We start from the raw sequence: 22167 nt of genomic DNA, 5'->3' as shown, positions 1-22167 counted from the left end.
GCCGCGGGTTGCGAACTCCGGCTCCCCGGGGAGCTGGAGCTCCGCTCTTTCGCTCGTCGGGGGGCTGGGGGGGCGCTTTAAATGCTTTTGACATAGAAACTATGCGCAATAAGTTAGCCACTATGGGTTCTGATGCCAGCGCCGCTATAAAACTCCTGGCCCAGTGGGGCCCATTGATAAGCCCTACCCTGCGCAACACTGCTACAAGTATTGGCAACCACTGGAGATGGCAGAATTTTAGCTATGAAGACATTTTAGCTATGAATACATTTTTTCTGCCATAGGGCAGGTCAACAAGACTGCTAAAGACACGCGATGCATTTTATGGCAAACTTTGTTAAATCAGCAGGTGTTGGCTTTCCGCTCCGAATGGGGGCGACTATCCTCAACCCACTGGCACACAGAGCTACAGTTACCAGCAAACATATGGATTAAACTGCTTGCTTTTGATTGCATGAATAACACATGCCATGCTTTAATGCAAGTTAGTAGAACCGCTTATGCTTTAGAAATATGGTGTCCTTTTATAGAACTGCCTATGAAAATCAATGGTTCTTGGTGGGTGCCGCAAATACGAGGGGAATGGCTAGACAGCCAAAACCACACCATCCACAGTCACACCTGCATGCCCTGGGATCCGGGGTGGGTGTGTCCCCAAACAGGGAGAATTCTTGACCCATGCATGCATCCCGTAGCAGGGGAGTGCACCTGGATGCAATACCACATTAATGGGACTGATATTTTCCAAATAGATCAGCATAAAGCTTGCGTAGTTACTAATCATTCCTTGCTTATTAACAATTACAGGTTATTAGGGAATCCTCAAGTATTTTGCGTAGATCAGGTTGTGACTATCTTAGACATTGTTACTCACACCTTATATTCATTAACCCAGTGGTCTCACACTACTTTGCATGCCAAGCTCACGCATTTGCTTAACTGGACTCTACCCTATGGGGTAATTACTGCCCGGCTTCAAGCTATTAGACAATTTGCCCAAACTGCTTGGAAAGATTTCCAGACGCTAGCTACCTCAGTTATCTCTGCAGAGTGCAAGCTGATAATAGACAGGAAACAATTAATCAAAACTGCTGACTATCTGCAATCAGTTACTACTCACCACTGGTGGGATGTATTCACTGGATGGTCTCCCTCCTCGACTAAGCTGCTTAATATAATGCTGCATCCATTGCTGTGGCTGCTGATTTCACTAATATTCATTCTTATCATTTTCATTGGGCTCTTGCGCAGAATGTCTTTCCTTTATACTAGAATGACTGCGCTAGAAAAACGCTTAATCGGCCTACAGCACACCGTACATGCTTCTAAATCATGGAACTGAGTCAGGATTTTCAGGCCTCACTTCGAAAGTGGTGGAATGTCGTGATAAGCTTCTAGGCGCTTGCAGTAACCTGCACTTGCACTAACCTACTGAGCTATCTTAAGTATATTAGAGCTTATTCGAAGCGGGGTGGAAAATGCTGAAATCAGCCGGGCCTCTCGAACTGAGTGAGCCCACATGCTTGTAAGGGGTTAACTGCAAAGGCCCTTCATGAAGACAAACATCTAGCCTTTTGATAGAAGCTCTACGCAGCCCTTGGGAGCCAGGCACAGCTTTGCACGGCTTTGCTCGTCTTCTCTCTGCGAGTCAGATGCACTGATAACACAGAAATGCCAGACCTTTCCCAAAACAATGTGCACGAAGCCTGGGATCCAAGACTGGCTGTTTCCAGTCTTGTAACTTTCCAGGCGAAAACATGTTTACTGCCTGGAAGGATGAGTCCAGAAGCTTCTCGAAGAGCTGGTACGTCATAGTGATTGACGTATAGCCCCTAATAAGAGAACTATACCTGGGCCTGTAAGGGAGGGACTCATCCTGGGCTGTTTGGTGAAACGCGCGCACGAAGAGGAACAGCGCCTGGGCGACCAGCTGTGCACCATCTGGGCCGAGACTCCTAGCATCACATCCCCGCTTTGGTGTAGGACTGTCGGTGCCTTGGTCAGTCCTCCCCTCCTCTCTCGAGGAGTGCCGGGCACCTGTAGCAGCGAGGGTCCCGGGTGTGATCTGACCTAATCATCTACATTTTTCTAGGAGCATAAGATAAATACTTGCATATTCATCTGTGACTGATAATTGGCATTATTCAGCTTGCACTTTTATTCCCATATTATTGTAAATTGCTGCTTAGTTCTCATTAGACATTGTAGAAATAAATGCAAGCATCATATATTCTGTGTGACTGGGTTTCTTCCAGGTGTGTACCCCCAACGTTTTGCTCTGTTTAAACACCATAGTCTACTTTACCAGAGGAGCACAGCCTTCTGCTGCACTCCCCTGGGCTTTTGCTCACTTTGTTATGAGGAAACTGACATGCCCTTAAAGATAGCCAGTACTGGGAGACTTTGTTTCCCTTAGTCCTTGTTGCAACTTTTCTGCAACATGCAACAAATGTACAATGTACCTTACAGTTGGGTCTAATAGTAATTTCCAAAAGGCCCTAGATACTCTAAGGATTTTTTATGAGAAGTGCAGATGTGTCTCGGACAGGGCTGGTGGCAGCTTATCTTGTCATGTAATTTTAACCCTTTCCTGCCAGGTAAACCGAATTAACTGCGTTTGGCACGAATAGGTAGACTAACTCCAAAATGGCCATGCCACGAGGTGCTTTGTCCTGTCCTTTGGCCATCTTGCCCCGTCACCTTCCCCAGGTCGAGCCGACCTGGATCAGTCCTTATTTGGGCATGCATTCTCCTGCGAAACGCCAAGCTTTCACGGGTTTCTTCATCCCTTGTGTGTGTAGCTCCAGGATGTGGCTGGAACGTATGGTTCCAATACACATCCTGTGTGCCAGAGAGTCTGAGGTGCTGAGAATGCCTGGGACCACTGTGGTCCGTGATTGGTCCACGTAAGGTATGCCTGTCTGAGAGCAGATCTCCCATTGGGTCTTCTTCATTTTGGCGCAAAGGAGATTTTGGATAAGAGAAGGCTCCAAACACCCATACCATGTCGATCTCTGGAGTTGTCACTAGACGAAGGATTGGATCCAAGTATCCTGAAACTAAGAAGCCGAATCGAGGAACCGCTGGTGACCGGCTGGAAGGTTTGGCATCCTGAGCCCGCCGTCATCCCCTTGCACCCCTCTGCATCTGGTCATCCTAGAAGGTCTGCGAAGACGCTTCGAGCCATTGGAATAGTGGGACCAACTATTCTCTGCACCTTCATCAAACCCTGCAAGTAAGCCTTCTCTGAAGTGTCCCTGGGCTAACCAGCTTACGCATGACCTTTGCCCTGATACCGCCACCATTTCAAAGAGGCACTCGAAACCTGGTACGTCGCTAGCTCTGTGTTCACGGCACTCTCACACCGAATTTCGTACACTTGGCATTCCCAGGCCTGGAGCAAAGTGAGTGCGCCCGAAATGGAGCATACGCGGTTACCGTGTCGCCCAGCCGTGGTGACAAACTTTGCAGGTGCGCTGCCTTTGTGCCCCTCTTGTCCCTGAAGCCTGCTGCAGTGAAACTGGCCTGATCCATCCACCAGGAGCGAAGAAATTGCCACTGTCCCATTTGGGAATCATGGCTGTATCTTCGTTGCTGAAAGCCGCAGAGCCGCCAAATTGCTACACTTGTACCTGCAACCGAAGTGGACTCGACTGCCGAAGTTTGGTCCGGAGTGCACCGGGGGTCGGTGAGTAATTGCAACCCAAACCGGTGGCCCCTAGCGCATCCATCCATTTTTACGCATGAGTGGCCCCTAAGGGCCCCTCTCCTTTCCACTGCTAGTGTGAACTAGCGAACTATTCCCGAACTCTGGAACCTGCTCTGCCCTGTTGGGGAGACCCTCCACTAAAAGAGGGTACTTATTCTTCATCACCTCACCCACCTTCCTGAGCTGCTACAGACCCTTGAAGAGACCCCGTTTTGCCCATCTGCATTACCGCACGCCACAGCTTTGCAAGTACATTTGAGCAATAGGCTCCACTCTTCTTAGGGATTGAACTGGCTCTCAGTTAGGATTGTGTTTGATGCAGAAGGGACTAAAGACTATTTGCACCGTTTCCTTCCCCTTTTAGGTTGTGGACCCATTTCGTGCATTAACCCTTTAGATCCCATTGGACTTGTATATATGTATTTAGATAGGATTGTATTGATCTAAAAGTATTACTGTGATTGTTATTGTGTGGTGAACTTTCAAAGGCCTTGAAATAAATGTATTTGTATTTTTAATATATATACACCTGACTAGGAGTGATTTAGTTTAGTTTAGTTTAGTTTAGTTTATTCATTTATATGATGCGCACCGGACCCAGGGGTATCAAGGCGTAAGCAGTCCAGACATTGCGAAGCTTAGTTAACAGGTTACATAGTTATACACAGAAAATATAATTACATAGTAGTACATAGCATAGGCATAACTGGGTACATAGGTGTGCTATACAAAAATAGGCAGAAATTGCAAATATATACATGGGTATGTTCTTAATTAGTTATCATTTGCTTTGAGCCAGTTGATATAGCCAAGTCTGAACCTAGGGTAGGATTGATCCGCCCTGAGATGGTGTGGTAAGGAGTTCCAAAGTTGGGCCGCTTTGACCTGGAAGCTGTTCCCCCTGATCGTGGTCAGTCTAAATCTAGGAATGTTAATGCAGTTGGCATTGGTAAGTCTTGTGGGTCTAGTGGAGATTCTTCTTTGGACTCTGTTTACAAGGTAACTGGGGGCAGCATTGTTCAATGCCTTATGTGTCAAGGAGGCTATTTTTAAGTTGATTTTGTTGAAAAAGGAAAAGCCAGTTGTTTTGGCGCCTTATGGTGGAAATGTGAGACTTTTTAGACACACCTACTGCTGCTCTAGGGGCATTGCTTTGAAGAATCTGGATTTTTTGGGCGATAGCTTTGTTAGCACCAATATATAGTGCATTATAGTAGTCGAGCCTAGATAACATCAAAGCTCTGGTTAGGGTAATGAAATTATCATCTGCTAGAAAGGGTTTGCCCGTTCTAATCAGCTTACATGTGTATGCTGTGGCAGAGGCCAAGGTGTTAACTTGTTTAGTAAAGGATAAGGTGGAGTCAAGGTAGAACCCGAATGTTTTCACCTCTTTGCCTACCCTGATAACATTACCATCGATGATGAATGATGTGTAATTCGGTCCTAGTTTTTTTATGTTAGCATGTGTGCCCAGTATGATGAGTTCTGTTTTTTCATCATTCAAGCATAGACCATGAATAGCCATCCATGCCTGGATGATGAAATACACCCTGTTCACCAAGGCCAAATCCTCTTCGTAATCCCCGGAAAGTGGGAGGAGAATCGGAGTATCATCTGCATAGTTAGTGTAGGTGATACCAAGAGAATCCAGTTCATCAAAGAGGGGCTTGGTGAATATGTTGTACAGGGTCGGGGAGACGCAAGATCCTTGAGAACACTGCATGTGATAGGGATAGGGTCTCCTGCCGCTGAGGGCGAGAAGACCCTCATGGTTCTGTCACTCAAGAAGGACTCAATCCAGATTATAGCCTCTTGGTCTACCAGGTCAAATGCAGCTGAGAGGTCTAATAGTAAAAGGAGGGCTGTTTTCCCTTCGTCTCTCAGCTCATCTACCTGTGCTTTCAGATCAATAAGGGCCGTCTCTGTTCCGCTTAGAGGTCGGAAACCTAGAAGTTTATGCTCTTCCAGAAATGTTTGGATCTGGCGATAAGCCACTTTGTCGAGGATCTTGAGCAGAAAGGGTACGGTGGTGATGGGGTGATAATTGGTTGGAATTAGTGGGTCTAATGTTTGTTTTTTTAATAGTGGGACACCCATGATTGTTTAAGATTAGCTGGGACAGTTCCTGAGGAGAATGAGGCATTAATCAGTTTGGTGATGAACAGAGCAAGATCTCTTGCTGCAAAGTTTATAAGCTGAGCCGGACAAAAGTCACCCTGGCAGACGAGGGCTTGACTGATAGAATTACTTTTTCAGCCTCAAGGGTAGAAATTTTGGTGAAATAGAAACGGGGGGTTAGGTTAACTAGTGTGTCTTTAGGAGGGGCATTGGAGGCGGTGTGGTTGGGTAGGTGGTTAATGGATTGTTTTATTTTTAGATATTTTATTTTGAAGGGTAGTTATTTTATTATTTTGGGCCTGTTGTATATCAGAGCATCACGTTTTGTCCTTGGTGCAAATTTCGGGTGTGGTGATGGGGGATTCAAGTTCTTTGAGGATGGAAAATAGTTCTTTGGTGCTGGAGTTGGCCCTAGAAATGCATTTGTCGTAGGAGTTGCGTTTTGCGAGGAAGATCTCTTTTTTGTATTGAGCTGAAATCTCTGAGTGTTATTTGGTTGGCGGTGATTGGGAGGAGTCACCATGTAGTTTCACAGCTCCTTTTTAGAAGTCTAAGGTCCTTGAGTTGGGGAGTGAACCATTTATTGAGGTGTGCTTTAGGTTTGCTAGGTCTAAGTTTCAGGGGTGCAATGCTGTCCAGTGTGGTTAGCATTATTTTGTTATATTCCTTCACAAGTATGCTTGGGTCAAGGTTGTCATCTAGCCGATTTAAGATGGGTAGGATAGCTAGTATTACAGTATCTCTGGTTATGTTTTTTTTTTATTTCTGGTTGAACAGGGGGGACGGGGGGTATTGTAGGCAAGAGTGGTCTGGTAGTGAGGAATGAGGACAGGAGAAAGTGGTCAGTCCAGGGATAGGGCGTAATAGCAGTATTATTGGCTGTGCAATTGTATTCTGCCACCCAGTCCAAGGTTCTTCCTTTAGCGGGAGTGGGCTCACTGACTTTTTGGGATAATCCTAGTTCAGATAGTGAGTTGGCTATAAGTGTGGCCTGTTTATCGAGGGGTCATTAAAACCTAGGTTGAAGTCGCCTAGGACTAATCTTTGATACGTAGTTCTAAGATTGTCCGAGAGGAGGATAAGGATGTCCTCCTCAAAGGTCCCAATGGGCCTGGGAGGTCTGTAAATGAGATGAATTGTTAATGTCTGGGAGTCAGTTAGAGGGAGTTTGGCTGTGAGGGTTTCACAAGAGAGTAAGTTATGGATGTGGGCGAGTCTCATAGCGAGACTGGATTTAGCGATAATGACAATTCCTCCACCTCGTGCATTTACTCTATCTTGTCTAATTATAGTGTAACCATCCGGGACAGCTACGGCAAGTAGGGGTCCTGCTGCCTCATGCAACCAGGATTCTGTGATGGCTAGGAAGTCGAGATTGTGAGTTATTATTAGGTCGGCAATGTCTGTAGCATGTGCTGTTAAAGACCTGGTGCTTATTAGTGCTGCTTTAATGTCCTTTACTCTGTGTGCTCATTGAGGTCTTTCAGTCACCCTCACCCCTCCTGAGATCTAGCCTTGACCGCCGCCAATGCTACCTTGATTGGTCTGGCTTGTCAAGAATGTTACACTGTTCCAAGAAACTAGGCTGGCCTTCTGAACCTCTGCCCACCAGGTCAGAGTTCAGAAATCCGTCTTAACAAACTATTCAATACAACAAACACGATTATGTTCCTGTGTGTAAAAAACATTTTGACACCATCAACGTACAGATAAGAGATGACCAAAGGCAGTTTGTATCAATTAAATATGACAAATCTGGCTCTGGTTGCACTTTAGACCGAGCCAGCTGAAAGACTAATAAAACCGCGTTATAATGGCCGTGATAAAGAACAATGGAGACCCTGGGGCCTATACTGAGTATTACATGAACCAGGCCAGTTTTAAAAGTCTTTTTGGACGTCTGATGCCCTTTTTACATCACGCTTTTGAATTTGCTAAATTGCTCGTGAAAATGGCAGCCGGTAATATTGCAAAAGACGTTGTGGGAAGCGTGACAACTGCAGTTGCTGAGCAGCTCGCCAAACAGAAAAAGGAGGGTCAGGATGGATCAGGCCTTATTTATAAACCACTTCGGAGCGTTAAGAGGAAGAGGTCAGTATTCCTGCTGCGCTTCCTCCGAAACCCACCAGAAAAAGCAGATCAAAAGCCTGATGCGCACAGTCGAATAGAAAAAAGCGTGTTATTTCTAAAAGACACAAAGGCAGTGATATTGTTTTTAAAGAACAATGGCCGTCTTACACGTAGCCTCGGGGGAATGTGTAAAATCGTAGCGCGATCTCTTTACCGTACCCCAGACAGACCAGCATCGATAAGAGTTTCTTTATTGAGGTTTCGCCTCTGATGGCTCTATCACGGTTAGCACCCATAGAATTATTTGTATCGGACTCGACTGACACGTATCTAGATTTGAACGATACGCTGCTACATCTAACCTGTAAAATAATAAATGTGGATGGAACAGACATCGCAGCAACACCTCACCAAGCTCCTCAATCACTCAGCTCACCGCAGACTCGCAGACCAGGCCTCACGCAACCTGAAATCTCCGATTCGGCCACCGCCTTGCCCCCTCAGATTCTCACGAAGAATAGGTTGCTCAGACTCCGCACCCAGTTCATCCCACACCTCCCTCGCTACGCTCCCCAGCCATTGTGAATTCAGCAAACACGCACACCAGCTAGACCCATCTGCAAGGCCATCAACTGCATGCTAATCAATGCAAGTCCCGGAACACACAGCCGAAATCCTTGATATTATAACCTCCAACGACCTAGACTTGCTGACCATCACGGAAACATGGATCCATCCCGCTGCAGGCCCAGCCCTCTCCATTGCCACTCCCCCCCCCCCCCCCCCGGGCTTTGCCATCCTTAGATGTGACAGTTCTTCTAAAACAGGTGGCGGCATCACCCTCATCTTTAAAAACACCCTCACTATTAGAGTCACGCAAACCAACGTCATCCCCAACTGCAAATCCCTACTCGCCAAGATCTCCATGTCTCTGACTGACTTATCTACCTGTCCTTACCTTCGAAGATAACTTAATGCAAAGAATATTCTCGTCCATCAAGCCCAACTCAAAAGTTGTAATCCATGGGGACCTCAACCTAGGCCTCAATGACCCACCAGTGTAGCCATGGCACTTAACCATGCTGGCTTTATGCAATGCTCTCTCGAGCCCACCCACGACCAAAGCCGCACCCTAGACTGGTTAAGTGACCTCAATTGCAACATTCCCACCCCCGTCACCTCCCCCTGCCCATGGTCAGAACATCACATAATTGCCTTCAAAATCCCCCATTCAGAACTAACCAGACCAGCTCACCCTGCCAAACATGAATGCATGGCCCGGTGCATTAAAAACCTCAACCTTGCACCAGTACTTGCTACCCTTGCGCACCCCCCATCCTCAGTAACAGCCCCAGCAGCACTGGCTGACCTCTACAAACAAACTATTGCACAAGCAGTCGACACGCTTGGCCCTCTCAAACTTAGGGAAGCCTAACCCTCACTAAAAGAAAAAGCTTGGTTTACTCCTGAACTCCTTGAAGCCTGCGCCAATAAGCGTGCCTCCGAGCTAGCTTGGAAAAAAAACTCCCCTGCCTTCAAAGCCCTCTTCTCCTACCTCGCCAAACACAATAGAAGAGAAATCCATTCTGCCAAAGCCAACAGCTACAACTCCAGAATGAGTAACGCCTCATCCAACGCTCGGGAACATTTCACAATTCTCCGGGAGCTAGAGATCCCCTCCCCCCAGCCAGACCCAACACCTGGTGTGAAAAAATCCAAGATGCCCTCACTGGAAAGGTCAACTCCCTCAAAGGAAAACACTCTCCAAGCAACTTGCTAGGCTAACCAAACCACCATCGCCCACAGCACCTAACCCCTTACTGACCCACACCTGCACCCTGTTCAACTTCCACCCTGTCTCTGACATGGAAGTCACCAAATCAAGAGCCTCAAACGGTCACACTGTAAAGGTGACACTTGTCCAGCTCCCATCAAAGACTGTGCCGAGTCACTTATTCCCTTCTTCACAGCCATCATCAACACCTCCTTCTCCACCAACTCTGTGCCAACATCCTTGAAGGAAGCATGGGTCCTACCCTTCCTCAAGAAACATCTGTAGACCCTTCCATACCGACAAGCTACTGCCCCATTACTACGGTACCCTTCCTCTTGAAGATCCTGGATCGTGTTGCACATATCCAGGTTCAACAGTATCTTGTGGAAAATATTTTGGGCACACCCCAATCAGGTTTCCGCCCCAAACACAGAACTGAAACCGCCCTGCTTGACTTAAAAATCCAAATCAATGCCATTAAAGACACTGGCAAACCTGCCTCGTGATGATGCTAGACCTCACCAGAGCATTTGATTTGGTAGACCACCAAATCCTCTGCTCTTTACTTGGCTCAACAGCAAACTTCTGGCCATCAGCTACCAATTGGATTAGGTCTTTCCTAGCTGACAGATCCTCGCAAGTTTTCATCAATGACAATTTTCCACTGAATCTACTCCCGTTACCTGTGGAGTCCCACCCTCCACAACATGTATACAAAATCCCTCTTCCACCACCTTGAACTACTATGCATATCTTACATGAACTACGTTGATGACACGCATCTCCTTAGCCCCCTTTCCGGCTCATACGCCCAGGACTCAGCCACCATAAACTCTGTATACGAGGTCATACAAAATTGGATGGCTTCTCACCTACTCTGCCTCAACGACAACAAACCCAAAATCCTCATTGTCGGCTCCAACTCCACACTTCGAAACATTGACCCAGCATACAAGGAGTTTGTCATCGATGGTAACCGCATCACCACCTCTGCCAAAACCCTTGGCATCTACCTGGATGCCAACCTCAACCTTTCACGTCAAGTGAACTCGATCACCTCAGCAGCTGCTTACACAGCCAAACTGCTTCATGCCAGCAGCCCCTTCCTCTCCACTCCCAACCACCTAACAATTGCAAGAGATATCAAAGGAGCCAAGCTCGACTACTGTAATGCCCTATTTACTGGTACTTCTGAATGCAACCTGAACAAACTCCAGACGATTAAGAACAATGCTCTCCGAGCGGCCATCGGTCTCTCCAAATCTGACCACATTTCCAGAACCAGGAGAGATGTACACTGGTTGCCCATCCGGGAATGGATTAAGTTCAAAACATTGTCCCAGGTCCACCGATGCCTTTCGAATACTGCCCTGACCTACCTCTTGTGCTGCGTGGAGGAATACTCTCCCGCCTGACCTGTTAGATCAGCAAACTCTCACTTCCTGAAGATCCGAAACTTCAAACGCCTCTTAGTAGGGGGTAAAAGCTTCCCAGTCGTGGCTGTCAAACTCTGGAATTATCTACCACCAGCTCTCAGAAAAGAACAGGCCTATTGGACCTTCCGAAGAAACTTAAAGAATTGGCTGTTCAACTAACGTTGCTTCTCCTAAGACTCTTCTATCCCCTGCTACACCTCCCCACCCCCCTTCTTCTCTTTTTACCTTAATGTAACTAGCGCCTAGATACCTGAGGGTTTTGTGCGCTGTAGTAAATGCAATAAATAAACAGCACAAGTGGGCATGATCACACACTCGATAGCCACCATGTTGGTGGACGTGACGCTAGGCGGTCGAATGATAATAGAGCGAAAATATGTACGCCAACAGGGCTTATATAGAGAGCCTGTTAAATTATGGCCATGAGGTCCTGGATAAGCAGCTCTCAGCGGGTCTCTTATTGCTAAAAAGCTGGGGCATTTCGACAACACCGCTCTGGATGGTGATAACAAGTGATTCGTGAGAAGAGCCCATCATGCCAGGACCAGTAGAGTATTTGATTTACTAGGCCATCTGCATGCGGACTGTCACAGATCTAGGCGGAGAGTACAGGGCAGAGGCTATCTCTCACTGTATGCAAGTAGATTAAGTGAGATTACGGAGACAATGCTAGAATATAACAGATTAAAGGTACATACCAAGCTGTTAGTTGAAACAGGTATTCACAGGAATTGAAGGAGCAGGCTGTAAACGAAGAGCCAGAAAAAAGGCAAAGACAAGCAGGTACGCTGGGCAACTTGGATTGATCAGAAATAAGGGTGTAGTGGAATATGATAAGGGGTCTCCAGGGATTAAGGAAAGCCCTTGGGATAGGTACCAGAAGATTACTCTTAACAACAGTCATACAGCAACGTCATGACTTAGGCGTGCCGAGTAAACTGTTGTACTCGATGCAAGGGTAAAACTGAAAGACCATATACTGAGGCAGGTACGACTTCAACGGACTAGGTGAAGGCAACTGAAGTCTTGCCTTATCTGATCTGAACGGAAACCAACCCAGGGTCACACTGTAAAACGGATTCAAGTGGAGACACCACAATGGACCAAGATGTATACAAGTAGAAAGCAGTGTTGAAAGAAATAACCAGGTGCAGGACAGGATACGATATCAGAAGTTGGAATAGGCAGGAAGCAAGGCAGGGAAGCCCAGAGGAGAAGGGCAGAAGGCAGTGGAGTGCGGCAGAGCCGTCAGGCGGGAGCCCAGAGGAGCACGACGGAAGGCAATGGAGTGCAGCAGCGCCGTCAGGTGAGAGCCCACTGGAGCAGGGCAGAAGGTACAGGTGGGAGCCCAGAGGAGCAGGGCGGAAGGCAGCAGAGTGTGGCAGAGCAGTCAGGTGGGAGTCCAGAGGAGCAGGGCGGAGGCAGCAGAGTGTGGCAGAGCTGCCAGGTGGGAGCCCAAAGGAGCAGGGCGGAAGGCAGCAGAGTGTGGCAGAGCCGCCAGGTGGGAGCCCAGAGGAGCAGGGCAGAAGGCAGCAGAGTGCGGCAGAGCCGCCAGGTGGGAGCCCAGAGGAGCAGGGCAGAAGGCTGCAGCAGACTGGAGAGGGGGCTGCAATCATCAACAGCAACAGGAATCAAAAGGCTAAAAGAGGATTTCCAGGAAAGGTAAAAAACTGGTAAAAGTAGCACCAGCACAAACTCCCAGTGGAAGCAGTTGACTGACAACTGCTTCTGTTCAAAGTGAGCTTATAAAGGCCCTCTCAGCCAGCAGGCCAGCAGGGGCGAGCTGATTTCAGACTCTGGCAGCTGTGTTCAATAAATCCAGCCCTGGCTTCAGTAGCAGCAGTGGTTTCTAATCAAGTGCTCTCCAGCTTTCTGCAGCCTAGCCTGCAGTAGCTTGGAACAGGTGGATGCAATCAGGCCCTCTGCAGCTCTTAGTAGCTCGCTGCAAACAAATGTATTTAGTATGCCTCCTCCAGCCCTCTGCCTTTTGGACAGCATACATGTCCCAGAATGCATCTGCTGGTTTAACCCAAAAGCCGGAATGGAACGTGCAATTATATTAGTCCAAAACTGCAGCGGTAAAAGAAGGAAATAAAGGCAGAGATGCATGTAGCGGTGCTGGGTGGCAGGCGAGTAGGATTGTGACACTGACCTTACTTTCAACATAAACTATTGATCAACGGCGTTGATCTTAAAGTGAAACTATCCAGAATCACAGATGCTTTTCCAGGGATGCCAAACAATACAAACTAGTCATAATATCGACCAGTTTATTTGTTAAACATGTAAGCATCTCTCCAACTATTAGAGTGGCGCATGCAGAGGCGATGCAGAGATCAAACATGAAGTATTCTGTGGAGAGAGTTGTTTTTAAAATCTTCAGCATTCCTACCGGTAGCCGTGGCACCAGTCAAGACAACCTGTTTCTGGGGCAGCTCCCAAAAATAATCATGGGAATTGTTGAAACAACGGCACTCAGAGGGACATACCATAAAAAACCATTTGAGTTCAAACACAAACATGAACAATGCGGCGCTGCCTAAGGACGGTGTTCTGATTCCTGCCAAAAAATACACTCCAAAGTTTGGTCTTCTGAATATAATCAGAGAATACATGGGATTGGTGGCTGTCCCAGGAAAGCACATGCGTGATGTACCTGTTTCATTCACACGCAATGAGTATACTTCTCAGCCCTACCCTACTGGCCTTTGATCTACGACCCGATAACGCATCCGCGGGGCATTTCAACCTCGCAAGGAGAAGAAACCGAAAATCTGAAATTAAGTTTGAAAGAGACCTAACCGCCACACACTCCCTGCTAGTGTGGAGCGTTTTCAATAGCATTCTTGAGAACAACGCACAAAGAAACATACTTTCTGATATTTGATGGATACTCTACAGATAAAAGGATTTATGCTAAAGCATAGACGCGCTCCGAAATTCATTTATGGTGGGTATGCCAGCGATACATGTCCCAGGCGCTTACCCAGAAATTGCCCGGTCAGCCTGGTGGTGAACACCAATCCACAGGCCAGAGGTGGAACACACTGGATAGCTTTATGACAAGAGGGAGAAGTGCTAACAGTGTTTGACAGTTTGGCGCACTTCCCGCAACCCCCCATATATGCCAGAGTTTTAACAAACTATGCAAGAAGCATAGCAAAGTATTTTTGTTATACTACTGTGCCGGTTCAGAACTATAAAGCCATGACCGGTGGTTAACACTGTATATTCTTTATTAGTCGAATGTCAGAATGGAGATCGTAGCAGCGGTTTTGAAAATGTATTTGAGCTTTCGCAAGCAAAACGATCAAATGTTAACCAGATTTCTTAACAAGACCTTATCTAATGTGTATAGATCTCACAATTTTTTTTATAGTGTGTCAAAAATGTAAATGTGGTTCGTCTTTACAGTGCTTTTTTTTTTTTTAAAAACAAGCATTGTGCGTTATTATACATACTAAATAATATAAAGTTTGGTTCCTTTGTTCATTCGCCTTTGGCGGGCTTCAGGACTGAAGACTGCCCTTGGCACCCAAGTGTCTGGGGTGGGCAGGAAGTGAGGGAGGTGCCGGAAACTCCCTGTGCTTAGTCTCCTAGGAGACTGTTAGGCAGAAACCTGTGCAGTTCCCTTAGGGACCACTGCAAAAAGTTTAAGTCTACAGGAGTTAGCAGTAAACCCAATTGGCAGCAGTCTGCACCACCCAGATTTACCCGGTAGCTTTGGCTGAGCAGTCGGACTTCTCTCAAGAAGAGTTAGGCAGTATATAGAGTATACACAATAGGGCTAAAAATACAGTAGCACAAGCAAACGCTGACCAGAGCTTTGGTATAAAAGTATATATTTATTTAAGAACACACTTGTAAAAAATACACTGGCACCACTAATATGTCAAGCAAGTTCAAAACACAGTCACTAGAATTATATACACCTCCCTAATTAATTATTTAACAAGTCTAGGTTAAGACACCACTTATTTAGCAAAACAGAGGCGAGTGCGTAACCATAGATGGCACTCCAATAATTTGTTTAAAAAGGGAGAGAAAAGGCAGAATAGGAAAATCACTCAGTACCAACACTTTTAAGAAACCACAGCAAGTCAAGAAAGGCAGGGTCTACTGTAGAGCAAAAAGTTCATAGGGCAGGCAGACTCTTGGAGAGAGCAAGGCGGAATGTGCCCAAGATCACACAGTGGAAATGCACTCAAAGTCTTTGCAGAAAAGTCAAAAGAGGTTGGATCAAGTTAGAAAAGTAATGTTAACAGGTCCGAGGTCACCCCAGGATAGAGTCAAGGATTTACGGGACACCTTGGACAGTCTGTTGCAAGGGAGACCAGGCGGGACACAGTACCTGAAATGGTGAGAAAGCTCCAGCGGGGGCAGTTGTTCCTGGCAGCGGGTGCAAGTTCGTCCAGGGGAAGAGAAGATCTCGACGTGGAGGAAAGTTGGAGGTCGTTGCACTGCCAGGGAAGAAACCAGCCGCAGAGTTTCTCGGTTAAAAGGTACTACCCTTTTATTCGCGTTAGTGGTGAAGCGTGGCTATCTGGCCGCCGGGGTGCTTGGCACGGGCGATCGACCACGAGACGATCCAGGAAGGCGAAAAAGGCGAACTGGTTGGTCCCACCAGCTCAAAGGGAAGAAGACTCTCCTGGAAGAAGATCTTCTCTGTCGTCGGGAAAGTGGTGAGTTTCGTACAGCAGGGCTCCACCGGTGGTGTCGTCGTTGTAGATGGCTCAGCTTCTCCCCTCTTCGGATTCTTTAGGTCCTGTGGCGACTTCTGAACTTCCAGTCCCCAAAAAACCCCCATTCAACAGGTCAGCTGTCACGCAAACATGCTAAGTGGTGAGCCGGGCGGCTCACCACTGGGCCAATCACACAGGAGTGCGACTTGAGTTGCCAAGGCAACTCAGTCCAGGGTGCCTAATCCCCCTCCCACACATCCTGTAGACCCCAGACAGAGTGGCACCATTTGGAGGGCTTATGTAGAGAAGCCCGCCAAAAAGTGGAACAAAGGGCTCGACTTGGGTTAGAGTTTCAGAGGAGAACACAAACGCCATTTGTCCTGGCAAAAAGACCCAACCGAGGAATAAATATTAAATAAATAACCCAGCGGTATGTTTAACATTGCACCAAAAAGTGGTGCGTTTAAAATCAATGCGAAAATCCCATAGGAAATATTCTGGTGGAATATTTTGCGTGGTATCCACTGCCACCAGCCAGAAACTCGACAAGGGGGGACTGGACAGTGCCCCCTTGGAAAATAGACCCAGGGGCAATCGAATTACCCCTAACAGTACTTCCACAATATGATGGTTTGTGCTGGTCCTGTTCACAATTTTAGACTAGTAAAGCCAATGTGACTTTACATGCCCTGGGAGACAGTAGTCAGTCCCAGGGTATTGAGTCTATGTTTGGGGGTCACTATGACACCCCTGTGTTACTGCACTGAGGGTGCTGTGTAACAAACATATCAAAAACACATGAAGCACCATGGAGTAAAAGACCCCATAGCCCATAAAACACATTACATAGTCAAAGGACATTCTCAAATCATGCCTAAGAATGGGAGAAAAAGAGTCTCACTCCTAGCAGGAGAAAAAAATAAACCCCCAAAATCCAGCAAACCTGCTGGCGGACTCACTAGGTTTGGGAAATTAGCCTTAACAGAGAATTCTCCCTATCAAAGACCCAAATGCTGGCTGGCTGGCTATCTTGCAAGGACAGCCACCCTGCTGGGTGAGCGGCAGCTAGGCTGGAATGAATGGGAGGAAGCTGGATAAAAGGCGAGTCTCTTGGCTTGGAAGGCAGAGTCGACCACTGGAACAAAAGAACCGAAGACTAGCTTGAAGAGGACAGCTGCTGCAACTCCTGAACCGTTGGTTTGCCCGGTGAAGCCCTGCTGCAGGTCCGAATCGCTGAGTTCATCTCGACAGAGAAGCCCTGCAAGGACGACTTCTCCCTTTGAGTTGGTGGGACAAATCAACTCGACACTAAGCCACCTGGGTACCTTTCTCAGAGCTGGTTGTATTTTCCTCAGAGTGCTGCAGGAAACCGAATAACCAGGGAGAGGGACAGAAGTTTGTGTGCTTGACTACAGCTACCAGAATTGAAGATTTGCCAGTTGCCAGCTTTTCTTTTTGACCAGTCCCAGTGCAGTGCAGGAGTCCCCTGACGTCCTCCCTCTTGTCCCCACGACTGAGGCCCAGGAACAGCGAGATCTGCAGGAAATGCCAGGAATAGAGGTCACCAGCTGCATGTCTTTCTTCATTTGTAAAGGTACTGTAAAATCAGAGTACCTGCCTCTCGCGGTGAAAGTGCTTGAAACTTTCACAACTCACAGGCCTAATCAGCTTGTGACCCAATATGATTCTTAACTATTTCTAAGAACTTTTGCAGAGACTTTTCCGTTTATCTACCAGAACTGCTTTATCCTATCCAAGACTTTAGCCCATTGTGTCTCCATGACCTGTAATCTGGGAGTCTGAGGTTGACCTATTCTAGTTTGGCGCAAAATTATGATCATGAACTGTGGGTGAATGCTGAGATGCAGTGTTACATGGCTGCTTAGTATCAAAATAAAGGTAGCTGGGAGTTATTTAACTCCTTGTATCCAGTGAAAACCTGGTAAGCTGAATAACATGAGCTACCTTTGGCTCCCCAGGCCAACTGAGTTGAGCAGGTGAGTGTTGCCCCCTCTCCGATCTCCATTTGGCCCATATTTTTAAAATTGGCAGTTTCCCCAAGTCCCTGTGTTCCTGCATCCCACGTTCTCCCCTTCCTGCTTCCCCAGCTGCTCCCGCCTCCCCAGCCCACCCACGGAAACCGATTGGCTGTCTGGCCCACCATGTCTAGGTCTAGCGATGACGCTAGCCATGCCTGCCCCCTTTTGCTTGAGCTGAACAGGTGAGTGCTGCCCCCTCTCTGACCTCCATTTGGCCCATATTTTTTAAATTGGCAAAGTTTCCCCGAGTCCCTGTGTGCCCGCATCCCCCGTTCTCCCCTTCCTGCTTCCCCAGCTGCTCCCGCCTCCCCAGCCCACCCACGGAAACCGATTGGCTGCCTGGCCCAGCATGTCTAGGTCTAGCGACGACGCGAGCAATGCCTGCCCCCCTTTTGCTTAAGCTGAGCAGGTGAGTGCTGCCCCCTCCCCGACCTCCATTTGGCCCCTGTTTTTAAAATTGGCAAAGTTTCCCAGAGTCCCTGTGTGTCCGCATCACCCGTTCTCCCCTTCCTGCTTCCCCTCACAACCCGCCCCCCCTGCTCCCATTGGTCCTCTCGCCCTTCATCACCGATCCTCCCAGGGCAGCTCTCTGCAAGTGCAGCCCCCACGGCTAATGGCCCCTAGGCAAAGGGCGGCTCCAACAGAGGTGGCTCCAAGAAGTGTCAGCAGGTGTCCGCAGGAGAAGCCAGTGAAGCCAGCAGTGAACAGACACCAACAAAACTGCAAGTGTGGCATGGGTGGGGTGTACAGCAATTACTCTACTCCAGAAAGCCCTCGCCATTCTACTTACCTCTCCATAACGTTAACATTAACATTGAGTGTGCCTTATTGGCATCACTGTGTTAGAGTTGAACTTAGAAAGTGTGCCTAATAGCGTAACTGTAGAAGGTATTCCAACATCATCGAGTGTGCCCTAATAGCGTCACGCTGTTAGAGTTGAACTTACTGTGTTAAAGTTGAATTTTGAAGGCATTCCCAACATCAATGAATGTGCCTGGTCGCATACACTTTACTGACTACCACAATATCACACTACTATGCTTACTCTCTTCTATAGACCACCATTCAACTACAACACAGCAGTACTATGGTACATTCGGTAAAGCTGTTCTCATACTAACATGACCCATCATCCTAACACTGCTAGCTAGCACATACCGGCTAGCTTAGGCGCCTCCTCAGGCCTAACACAGCCAGAACTCAGTCTGGATGTCCACCCCCCAGACTGAACACATTCAACTGATCTCCTCAGCACCTCACTTACCGCTAAGAAGCAGCTACCATGCAACAACCACACCAGCTGCACACATACCTGGTGCGCACACGCAATTTACGACTCTCTCTCACCTGACTTGAACTCCGGTTCCCGAGGGCGTTCAACCTACCAGCGCCTTGAGATCATACCAATGGTACATAAGGCGCTATACAAATGCAAAATAACATAACGTAACACAAAACCAGTTGTTTTCATGAATTGAAAACATTAATAAAAAAAGACATTTAATACAGAAAGAAAAGAATGTTATACCGCAAACATCTCAATACAAATAGAAAATAAACTAATACATTCAACAAACGGGCCCCCCCCCGCGTTATTTGGATAACCATATAGTCTAGTCACTTCTTCAGCGAGGCCTAAACGTTTCAGAGTCATGCATGATGGGGGTGGGTAAAGATTCCTTAAACCATCTGGTATTCCATTCCTTTTTGGGGCTGAGGGAGCAGGGAGTGTTTATAGGGGTGACTAAAGGGCTGTGTTGTTGGCGAGGAGTTTGCAGAAGAACCAGTTTTTAGCCACTCCAGGTGTTGTTGGACTACATTACCCACAATGGTGGTCGGAAAATGTAAATAAGAGACTGCTTGCATAAACTCATTCCAACCGATGGGGGCATTTATTATAGCAGTGGGGTGGCGATTTGTGACAATCCGTACCAGATTGTGCAGGTTCGAGCCCCTGACAACCCTGCCTCTATAGATAAGCTCTCCCCTTTCCTTCCATGCGGCCACATCCTTTGCAAGTTTAATCCCTAAATCCCTAAAACAAAAACACCACGTGTCCCATTATTAAGGTTTCACGTTTTGCGGTCCGTGGAAATATACATTATTTAAAAATCACATCAATTCACAGGCAATTGTGGGTTTGCCGTTGTGCATTGTCAGTTTACACTCTCAATGGGCTGGGATTTAACCCATGACTATTCAATATAAGTATTCAACTCATGACTTATTAACCGAACTGACTAGGTAAGAAGAAATACATACCCCTATTTTTGTCCCTTAAATTACACAAAAAAGTGTACCAGGATATCGTTAACTAACCAATTTCCCATTTATGTTTTTCTCTTTTCCTTTATGTTTCTACTCATTGTTGCATACATTATCTTTTTTGCTTTTGTCAACCATCCCTAAAAATCCCACCCTTCCCCCTCCCTCTATGGCCATCCTTCAACAAATGTGCATACAAATGTTTGTACTTGACTTAAATTATGTATACATTGTTTATCACTTTGGTTGATGTTTTCATTTTTTGTTATGTATATGACATTTTTTTGTTAATGCTATTTGATTAGCCCTGATTTGAAAAAGACGCAGACGTCGAAACACGTGTAATCCTAAAGGGCAATGTTTTGAATCAATTGCACAATTAAAAAAAACAAAAGTTTACAATTTGGAGAACAAAAGACAGTGTTTGTCTTTCTTTTTCTTCTTCATGACAAGGGCGCGTGATACAAGTTAAAGTAACACAGTTTATTGTATTGTAATGAAAGTACCTTGATAATAGAGGGATAAGCAGGATTAGTTATGGAAATCCTACTGGAAGTGGATTCTCTCGTGATCTTTCGTTAGTAGTTTAATCCGTTTCCTTTTTTTTCTCTATATTTTCTGGTTTACAATGCCTATATTATGTAACTGTTTTCTTACACAATGCACCATGAGCTCACACGTGAAAGATTGTTTGTTACTTGTTTTTTCATGTACCTTAAAACATGTTTAATAAACAATGACAACAAGATACATTTAGACAGTTACATTAAAACAATACACTTAAAAGAACATACTTTGACCTTGAATGGTCTGACTTAACAACTCCACGTCATACATGTCAATTCCGTTCTACCTACCCATATGACCAATCTCTGTCAGCAGGAGATTATTTCATCATATATAATGGGCCACGGTCTGGTGGCTAGCATCCACGTGTCCCGTTATTATGGTTCTCAGGCAAGAGTCCCTTGCCCTCATGAGTGATTTGTAATTTATAAATCGCTGGGCGTGGCTATGCCCCAAGTAGAGCTTAATGTCACAATCAAGGAGCCTTCTGATTATTTCTCTGTCTCTGCCAGTCAACAGTGGCTTCACATGGTCTTGGTGCATCATCTCGCTAATCATGGCAGAGCACAAGTAGTATAGCTCAGCTGCAACACGCTCGTCTTGGAAGCAAGATGACACAGAGCAACACAGGTTCCGATCCCAGGTCCGTGCTTAGAAACCTCTATGGTATTAAGCACGTTACAAAAAACCTATAATAATAATTATAACAAGGTTTTGCTCTGCACAGTTGCCAGTGCTCATGAGAGAACATAACATACTGTTGGATTGGGCACAAGGCGCTAGCATATAGCATACCCCAAACGTAACTCCCACAGGAGATGCAAACTGTAATGTAACTCCTACAGGAGATAAGGCTATGACAGGGAGCTAAATAGCTTCCAGCAATTTTGAACATTGCACATAATGGCAGTCAGTTAACGAAAAGGGCAACTACGCGCAAAGTAGACCCACAAATGTAAACTAGCAAGCAGACACCACATTTCTCTTTGAACCAAGCCCCCATGCTACCCTCTTTTACAGGAAAAAGAAACTGCAGACCAGGGCAAGAAGGGTAGACAAGATTGGATTATGTAGATTAATTCACAGAATAAAAACAGCCTCAAGAGGAATCCTGCCTCCACACCACAACACCCATCTCCATAAAGTGCCTAGTGGGTCTCAAGAACTTCCAAGAAGACTAGTCCAGGGATTTGCTTACAGAAGGGTCAACATTCAAACCTCACACTCCTCACACTCATTGAAAAGGGTCCCTAGTTCCTTTCAGCTTTCCCGTCCATAGAAACTGGCCAATCATGGTCGAGGGAATAAATTGAAGGGCTTGCCTCTTCTGTTCCCTTTGTACATGGTTCCTAAAAGCCCAGGCTCCTACTGACACAATGGCACGTGGTTCAAAAGTCTGACCACTGCTGAGACAAAGACAGGATTAGGTCTTCCAGGCTTATTGGATATCATGCTGCTCTCTACTTTACTCATCACTTCATGTCTTTCCATTTTCATCTTTTATTTG

General features: G+C 46.6%; 1 protein-coding gene across 7 annotated transcripts in view; it reads right to left on the bottom strand.

The window, feature by feature from the left end:
• The window catches only part of SDCCAG8 (SHH signaling and ciliogenesis regulator SDCCAG8), a 2836880-nt gene that overhangs the window by 2720241 nt on the left and 94472 nt on the right, over positions 1–22167 (bottom strand). The gene's annotated exons all lie outside the window — the stretch shown is intronic.

Source organism: Ambystoma mexicanum, chromosome 4q (genome assembly GCF_040938575.1).
Source record: "Ambystoma mexicanum isolate Mex_15411 chromosome 4q, UKY_AmexF1_1, whole genome shotgun sequence".
NCBI lineage: Eukaryota > Metazoa > Chordata > Amphibia > Caudata > Ambystomatidae > Ambystoma > Ambystoma mexicanum.
The sequence above is the reverse complement of the archived record's forward strand: the minus strand, read 5'-3'. Positions and strand labels throughout refer to the sequence as shown.